The sequence below is a fragment of the Rhea americana genome, unplaced genomic scaffold, assembly GCF_003343005.1.
Source record: "Rhea americana isolate MKP2758 unplaced genomic scaffold, rheAme1 scaffold_2, whole genome shotgun sequence".
Lineage (NCBI taxonomy): Eukaryota > Metazoa > Chordata > Aves > Rheiformes > Rheidae > Rhea > Rhea americana.
Window position 1 is genome coordinate 15,619,719 of NW_028186149.1, and position 9,590 is coordinate 15,629,308.

Consider the following 9,590-nt stretch of genomic DNA (forward strand, 5'->3'; position numbering starts at 1 on the left):
GCTCTAGTTTTGCTTCATACTATCTTTCATTTTCTCTTTTCTTCCTCCCTTTTGCCTGTGTCTTTCTTTTCCTCTATGCAAATGTATTTAAAAACATGCCATTTATTGACTATTGTTTTGGGGCTATTGCCAGATATGGCTGTAGATCTGGGGATTTTTCCAAATCCCACTGGAAGTCAATTGAATGTAATAACTCCACTGACTCTCAACGGAGATAAATTGAGTTGCTTGTAGACTTTGCAAGGGCTAGCCAAGTTATCTTAGTATTTTAATATCTATGTGATGTTTATAATTCTTTTGAAACAAAATACTGAAACTCTGAAATCTGAAAATCCTTCTTTTGCTTTATCTATCTTGTTAAAAATATGTAAGGTGCTGACGTAGCAAGCTATGATAATAAGAAGCTCTCACAGTTAGGAGTCCAGATGCAGCTAAAATGACTTGCCCTTCTGCATGTCTACATTTTAAGAGTCTTTAATTCTATGATCGTGTATAATTTAAAAATAAATAGCTTTCATTTACATTTTTTTCATCAGCCACAGATGATGTGGAACACCGTCTGTATGCTTGACAGTACAAGAAGAGAATGTCCTTGCCTACATTACAAATAAAATGAATGCTAGGAAATTATACACCACTTGCATCTGATTTTGTGGATTTAATGCATTGTTAAGGTGTCAAGACAGTTGGATGACTCCTCTTTTAAAATAAGTAGTGATAATAAAAACTGCTTAGAGTTAAGTTACAATATTAATTATTTTATGTGATTAGTACATTACTGAAAGGAATAAAATAGTTTGCATGTGGAAACATAAGATTTCATACTAGCTTCTGATTTAYTAATGCTTGAGCAAAAGCAAATAATAGAAATAATTTACAAATAGGGTTCTTGCACAAGATTTCRTATTTTAGATGCTTTGAAGACAAACTATGTTCCCTTTTTGACTGTACCTTTTTGTTTGAGAACTAATACAGTTGTAAACACAAACAGTTCTTAAGCAGGAAGCAGTCAAACCAAGAAACTGYAAGTCTCAATTTTTACATCTTATTGAGAAATTGTAAGATCAATCGCCTTTAAATGATACTGTCCACAGAAATAAAAAACATTTTGCTCAAAAGGAGACTGAAGAGTTTTTAGACTGAACTTATTACCTTCGTTCTGCATTTTGGTAGTTAAGAATCTGATCATGAGAAGCTGTGATCCCTGTAACTTCCACTGTGGTTCATGAGGTGATGAAGTGCTTTGTTCTTTTTCAGATTATTTTTATTATAACGTGCAGGGATTCTTTGGGCAAGGCATTATCCATTAGATGAAAGGCAATCTCTATTTTAAGGAAATTTATTGAAAGTTGTATTTTTTGAAAGAAAGAATAATTATATGAGGTGCAGAGTGCTGCCTGCTYCAGCACATGGCCTCCTATATTTCTGCCCAGGAAAACCTGACAAATACGAATTTGTTCATTGACTAGATGGAAGCATCCAATCCAGTGAATTTTGAACATCACGGACTTGCTACTTAGTGAATCTAATGCATTCAGTGAGTCTGATATGTCCAGTTTGACACTGAGAGCATACGCATGGAGTCCAGACTGTGCTGCTGTGCACTGCAGAACGCAGCATGTGGATAAATGGGCAAGGACAACTTGGCCTTGCCTATGTCTGCATATGTGTAGAGACTGTTGCCCAGGGTATCTTGAATCTTAAAATCCCATATATGTGGGGAAATTCTTAGTTCCACTAGAATACAATCTCTATTTAGAAAAAGAGGACATCTTGAGAGAAATTCCAGATGTGTAATATCCATAATTCATCAAATCACATGAATGTGTGCTGACAGCAGGTTCTTTAAGCCATTCTTATAGAACTATTACAGCAAGATGTGAATATATATATATAAGAAAATAAGAGTAAATGTGCAACACGGGAAAGAAACCAAGATGATGTATGTTGGTGCATATTAAATAGCAGGAGAATTACATTGTATAAAATGTCACAGTATATTTGTTGTATTTCACAAAGAGATGATTCAAACCCATTTATAATGTTTGCATAATCTGATATATTTTTATTGCTGAAACTCTTCTACCTTACATTTTTTTGTGTATATTAGATATGCATTTTAAGATTATTTTTGCATTTTTCTTATTTTATTTTAAATTATCTTTTGGTTTTATGTTTAATTCTTTTCTACTATTTACAAGTATTTCAGCAAGTGAATAGAGGGAGTGTTGTTCATTAGCAAAAATATATACAGTACTGAACAGTGTAAATGGAAACCGAAAAAATGCCCCACTTGTCTTATAGGCAACGTTTAGTTCTATGTTTTAGCAGTGGTGTATTTAAAAGTACTGTTTCTTCTCCTCTTACATCTTTCTTATCAGGACTGCTGTTCAAGGTCTTAGGCATGCAAGTTACTGCACAGAGCATGATTGCCTTCATATGGCTAAAGCTGCATAGACGCACATGTATGAAACAATGTACAGATCAARGCGTTAGAGTTGGGGAAAATCACTAGACATGTTCATGTAAGTAGAAGCGAAGACTTAATTCTTAAGTAAGAAGCTAGAAGAGTTCCAATACAAATTTTTTAAACAAACTACAATACTAACAAGCAGCACTGTAAGAACAGTCTGTTTGGTATAAGACATTATTAGCACTAAAATAAAGGTGCATGGTACATTTTGGGGCCCCAGAGCCAGTAAAGTTCAGGTATGAAGTATGCTTCCTTCTGAAAGAATGCATTATACTGCTTTAATATCCACCCMAAAAAAAGAGAAAAAGATTCTAGTATTTAAAAGAGATATCAATTTAAAAATCATGTTGTTCTCTGGAAAAAATATAAATAGTTATTACAAATATTATTCATTACTGTAGTTGAGAAATTTTTGTGGAAAACAATTCCTAGTTTTCTTTTTCGGGTTTTTTCTTTATGGATTTGAACAACATTTAAACTTAAATAGTGTGAGTGTGCACTCAGTTTCATTGTTTTCCCTGTACTGATAGGTGATTTTCTGTCCTTTCTTCAGTACTTTCACACATCAACAGAGATTAAAAAAAAAAATCACAAAAATAGTGGACAATTTTTTTTTTAATCTTGAAAATTGACGGAGATAATCAGAGGAAACTATTCTCTGAAGAAATTACTTAACCTTTTTAGGTTAATATATCGGACATTGGAATATATTAATAAGCCATTCTTGCTGCACTGTGATGCATTCTGAAAGAGACATGGTTAAATCCTGCGCAGCTGCTAAGGCATGTGCCAAAATATAGACTGATCTAAGCAAGGCTTAGAAGCTATTTTTAGCATACAGATGAGTGATACTATCCCAAGTGTGCATTGTCTTTTAACCTGATGTGCTGCTTCTGAAAATGTGATACTATCATGTAAAACAAAATACCTATTATCAGCAAGCAGTGTTTTGTTCTCTGATTATATTAGGCTGATTTTAATTAGTCTGAATATTAGAAAAGGCATTGCTTTCTGACCTTCGCATGTTGAATAGTTGGGAAATAATTTGGGTTTAGTACTGCTTGGCACCGGTTTCATGCTTTTCAATTGTATGCCATTACAAAGTCCATCGCCTTTTATTTTCTGCTGTTCTGACAACACCAGGTTCTAGTCAGTACTATTCTACAGTGTCCTCGTTGCTAAGAGCCTTGACTATCACAACGCAAAAGGGAGTATGTGCATACAAAGAAAAGAATCTCGGATTATTTCAAGCTTCCTTCTGCTGTTTTTGGTGTGCTCCATCTCACAGATTGGGGAACTGAGAACTCATGTTAATCTCGGAGCTCTCTGGCTTAAGCCTCTGAGAATGGAGTGCTTTCTAGACCAGCATGGTGATCCCAAAGATGCACCCAAGAGCAGCACTATTTACTAAAGAGCAAATGATACATTTAACAGAGCTGCATTGCTACATCCAATGTATTGCTTTGTGTGGGCACATCTGAGGAGAGAAGATGCGTGGAGGAATGTAAGGTGGACAATGAAGGAAGCCAGGCGAGGATGACYGGGAGGAGGAAGAAAATAATGCTACAGAAAAGGAAAATACTTAGAAAGTAGAGGATATAGCAGGAAAAGGAAAAGAGGAGATGGAATGACCCGAGGAGGAGGGAGAGGGAGGGAAGGGATGGCATTTTTGATAATTCTGTGGATCATATTCAACACATTTGTCTTAATGTAGTTTGGTGGTTTGTCATAATGCCATCATGGTGTGTCAGTGTAGCGGTTCGTAATGCAGCACGATAAACTCAATGTGCTATTTTACAGGTCCTCAATAGCTGCTGSATGGTTATAATCAAGACAATAATACCAATAGGGTAATGCCACCGGTAAGGTGTAACTAGATGAAAGAGACAGCGTGTGATGAGAGATAGATGGAGAAGAGAAGACAGTAAAACTGGAAGAAAACTGAAGAAGGGAGGCTGAGAGGAAAAGGTTAGTGCCCAGACAGCTTTTCAGAAACAAACCTTTTTTCAGTTACTGGGAGTAAGTACTACTGTCAGAAATGCTGTTCCAAATGGGGAGATGACAGGAGCTAGAAAAGTTAAACTAACTGATCTAAGATGAAAAAGGGCAGGTGTGTTTGGAAGAAGTAAACTAGAGTAGACGAAAATGAAGGTATTGTTTAGTACAATGCTACATAAAAATGTGACAGGATATGAAATAATGACCTATGCTGAGAAAGTAAGACTCACATTCTGTAGAAATCTGAGTAGATATAATCCAATATGCATCAACACAAAAAACGTCTGCTATTTTGAAAATGAAGATTACACTTTTTTTTCAGGGGGACATACAGCTCAGCAACTATTAACTGGGTACATGTAGTGTTTAAAACAAATGCATATATAGCCAGTTTTGTTCCAAGAAAATTTGTGGGGAGAGAGAAAGATTTTTTTTTAACTGGAATCCTTTTTTTTTTTCCTTTTTTTCCCCCATTTTCTTTCCTTTCCTCTTCCATTCATCATTTCCCTGATACTTTTTTTTAGTTTTTTTGGCCAACGCAAAATTCGGATCCTTTCTTTTCAGTCTCTTCTGTCTTGTGTTGTCTGAATTATGTCTGAATTAAATGCTGTAGCATTAGCTTCTACAGTTATGTCATTGGACCTCATGGGTGGCCTGAACAATTTTTGGAGAATGGAGCTGGTTCTTTTCTCACTCAGATGCTAGTGAGTGAGAAAGCCAGCTCTGACAGCTTTGGTTGAGTTGCTTATGATTCACAGTATTGTGAAAGGAGAATTGTGCTTGCTTTTTTATATGTTCTTTCATCTCCGTGATGTTTCTGCTTATATGTATAATTGATTTTCTGGGAATTATCTCCTGCTGAGAGGCAGACCTAGGAACTTCCCAAGACGGAAACAAGTTTAAGCACTTTTCAGGTAACTGAGTTAAATCTGCTGGTGTCACAATGTGATGTTATGTAATTTCTTTCATAAACTGATCAAGCTATGCTTTAAACATTTATTAAGATTCTGTTGCTACTCAATTGGAAAATGCAGACAAAAAAAATTAGTTATGTCCTGTTTAAATTCAAACCAACAACAGAAATAATTTTCAAATGCTCCAAAAGTACTTTTTTTTCTTACATATGCCTCACTTTTGGTACAGTAATCTTGACAGAAGGCCTAATTCTTGAGAGAGATTGGCTCAGCTCAGAGAAAGCCTGGTTTCAAAATAACAAAAACTCATTTTCATTAGAAAATGCAGTTTTTTATTGATGGTCACATCTCTCTCACAGATTTTAGTGGGAGWTACAGGCAATCATCTGACACTAAATTTGATTTTCCATACCTGAAGTGCCACACAGAAAGTCAATTACCTAGGGAGAAGGATATGGAGAAGGTGAGTGCAACTCAGCTGAAGATGGATTACTGCAGATTTCAACTTAGAAATGTGGAACTACCTCTGCTTACTACCCCAACTTAGACTTGTTCCTTTTACAGTCAGATTTGTCCCTTACTTACAAAAGTCCTGGGCCTAATAGGTATGAAGCTGAAAGTACATCCAAGAAGCAGCTTCCTTGTAATTAAAGCACAGATGAATGGCAGAGCCTATTTTTTCTCTTACAGTAATGTGAAATAGAGGTGATTTGACTGAAGCCAGCAGAATTATGCTCTTATCTGCAAATGCTAATGTGATACCCTCATGTCCTGCGTATCTATTGCCCCTCCATAAACATGGAATATAACTCTTTGTACCTTGTTCCCAAATCTCTACTGTACACCTGGCCAAAACAACCCCACTGTCTTTACTTGCCTTCTCTGCAGTAGCTGGGCTCAGAACTAGGTACTAGGGAGCTCCTTGGCAGTTACCATTTATTAATGGTGACTTYAGTTTGCAGCAGCTGGAAGATGGTGACTGCAAATCAGATGGCATGGGAGTAAGGAAAAGGTGTGTGAGTAGTGAAAGCCAACCAGCTACTCCAAACTGTAGCAACCAATTGTCTGTGACACTGCCCTGATGGTTGTTTATCTCACCCTTTCGATACTATGTTTCTGAAATTTCTGATGCAGAAATAGGTGCACAGGTTGCATAATGCAAGCACAGTAAGCCTAATACTTTTAGCACTTGGACTAACTGGAAATACAGAGAATAACTGTATTAAGTTTATGCAATGCTTTGTAAGAGTACTCTCCGTACTCCCCTGGTTTTGCACAGTAAATGTGATGCTTCCTGGTAATGTCGGAATTGCTCTGCACGTGCAGCATAGGCTTAGTGTGTTTGCTCTGCGGACCTGTTCAGGATTACTGGACAGGACATCCAAGTTGAGGCTGTTTCACATAGGCAGTAGCGTACAAACTGACAAGGCTACCAGGTACCAACAATCCCAGACAAATGCAGACAGTCCTCAGAATCCTCCTGGAAAATATTTCTGCTTGGAAAAGAAGTCAAATCTAAGACAACCCGTATCTAACCACGTGTGTYTGTAGACGCTCTTTTTACTGCAGCAGCTTCCTATCCGTATAGCCGGTTCCTTCTTATCTGCAAACTCTCTTCTCTTCTTTATCCTACCAAAGGCTCACATGAAGAGCAGTTGCCAGCCAGGAAGCTTCAGTATATCACCATCTCTGAGCTCTGCACTCAGCACTGCTCAACCCAGTGTGTGTTCCTGCCTTGTTAAAAGGCAACATTGCCTCTGGTCATCATCTGCTGCATGCTCAACAATATGCTAATGACGTGTTAAGGTGAGAGCAGTGAGGCAGGTCAAACTAGTTTCTGTCACCCACACGGCGTGCTGCGCCAAAGGAATTGTTTGGTAAGCTGTATGCTGTGCAGGCCTGATGCAGAGTTTTTGGGAAAGTCTCATTTGTCTGGTCCTAGATGCTTCCCTGCAACTGCACAATGGTGAGATGTGTTATTCCRAGGTTTAGAGTTGTGGAAGATGGTCTCTGGCAAAGTTACCACTCAGTTTAAGACACTATCACATTTTTATGGTAGAGACTCCAGGTCACAAGCTGGCACATTACAAACCTATCTACTTTCATTGTTGTGCTCTACTAGAACAAATATGACCTTAGGCAACTGGGAGAAATAACATCTTAAAACACTGCAGCTAAATCTGCCGGAGCTTGTTGTTCAGAGCCTTTAATTCTTAACCGTGAATGGGAAGAACCCTTGCCTGAGCCTGCCTCTCGCTATATTCCCACAGGCCTGAGAATGACCATTCCAGCCCTCACTATCATTACAGATCCTCTGTGATCCCAAAGATCTACTCTTGGTCTATACGTAAGGTAGTTGTTACTGTTGTTACGACTTAAGAAGGCAAGCAGTATCTTTAAAGAAAGTTTGAAAAGCCAGTGAACAAAAAGTAAGGACTGCTATTTGGAAGGAGAAATATTGAAGAAAAGATTGTTGTTTCTAGCTCCTGTCATCTGAAAATGATTTATGAYCCCACTGTGCAGTTCTTAGATAAAACTCCAATAAGTTTTAGCAGCTGTTTCACTAAAAACAGTAGACAGTAGAAAATATGTTGAAATCTTCCATCATATGAAGAATAATGACATCAACTAAAAGATGAGTTTTTTTATCCTAGTTTCACTAAGAAATAATGTTTATATGATCTCGCTATCTTTATGTACGCAGCTATTTGTTTCTGAAATAGAAGACTGGAAACAGAAATGTGATCTTTCCTTTAAGTAATGGTAAATTCTTACTCAGCTGACCATGTTTTATTGAATTTTGATAACAAAATTYGGTTAAAAAGTCAGTCAATGGTAAGACACAAGTAGTATGGAAGCCAAACTTCAGTAGTTCTGATGTTTACACAAATACTTACCAGGCAGTTGATTATGTTCGACAATGGATTAAGCCGGAATGGCTTGAAACAGCTACAGATGCTGGTGACCAGCCATACCCACCTCCTACAGGTTGCCATTCCTGCAGCAGGGATGGCTCAATGGCTCATGAATCAGCACCTGAATTTCCTTATTTTGCAGAGCAGCCTACCAAGGTAAGCCAAACATCAGTTTCTGTTCAGGCAAAAGCTTTAGTGTTCTTGCTTTGGGGGACATCTTCCAAGGGAGAGAAAAGTGGTCATTTTTTTTAGTTGTTGAAGCTTAACCCATTGACAGAAGTGTATGAATACCTTTAACATTATGTTGTTTAAGGGAAGAGAATTTATAAATTCTTGCTGTGAAAGATCAGGAATCTTTAACAGAAAGTGGAAGTTGAAGCAGTTAGTTTTAGGATTCTATGGCAGTACATTTTCTCTTTGGTAAAGTCTACCATTTTTTGGAAAAAAGAGTCTATTAATGTTGACTTAATTTAGTCAACATGATTTTGTTACTATTTGATATTTAAATACCATCTAACAGTTCAGAAATGTAAAATGAAAAATRATCTGACAAAAATCACAGCATTACATTTCAAAAATATCAAGTATCAGCAATATATCAGTTCTCTATGGAGGGTGCATTACCTATAATAATATGTTGAACAGTGTTACGGAGGAGTGGATTTCTAGGACACAAGAAATAACATCAGCATTTTCCCACTGAAATATTCTAGACAACAGGGGTGTTTATACATATGAAAGACCTACTGTCTAAAATTTTGTTGGACGGTGAAACACTATACATACATGTTTGTGTACGTATATTTAAATGTCTCAGGATTTTTCTTCCGCCAACATAAACACCTTTTCCAGCCKTGTGCGTTAAGTAGAATTTAGGGTATAATATTCCCAAGCAGTCTCCTGTAGTATGTATTCGCTGGTGTTAGCAGCCTGCATAGGCAGAATGAGCAGGCTCTGCAGCCCATTACGGCAGTTGCTACATTGGTATCTAGCGGAAGGCAAGTTGGAGATTTTGGCCACTTGCCTTGGCACCTGCTCATGGGCACGTCCTCCAGGTTTTGAGGGGTGCCACGCTCTGCCGCCGATGGCAGCAGAGAACAGTTCGTATTTTTCGCTTGTCTGTGAAATTCCGGCGGTTGCGTTTTTGAGCCAGGAGAGGAGCGCGGGGGTCGTTAAGGGCTGATAATTTCCCGTAGTAAGCGCCACTGCTCTGGGGCCCTTCGCGCAGGCGGCGCTTCAGGCGCGATGCTGAAGACGCCGGTTGCGGTGCGGCCCGCGGTGAGCCCGCCG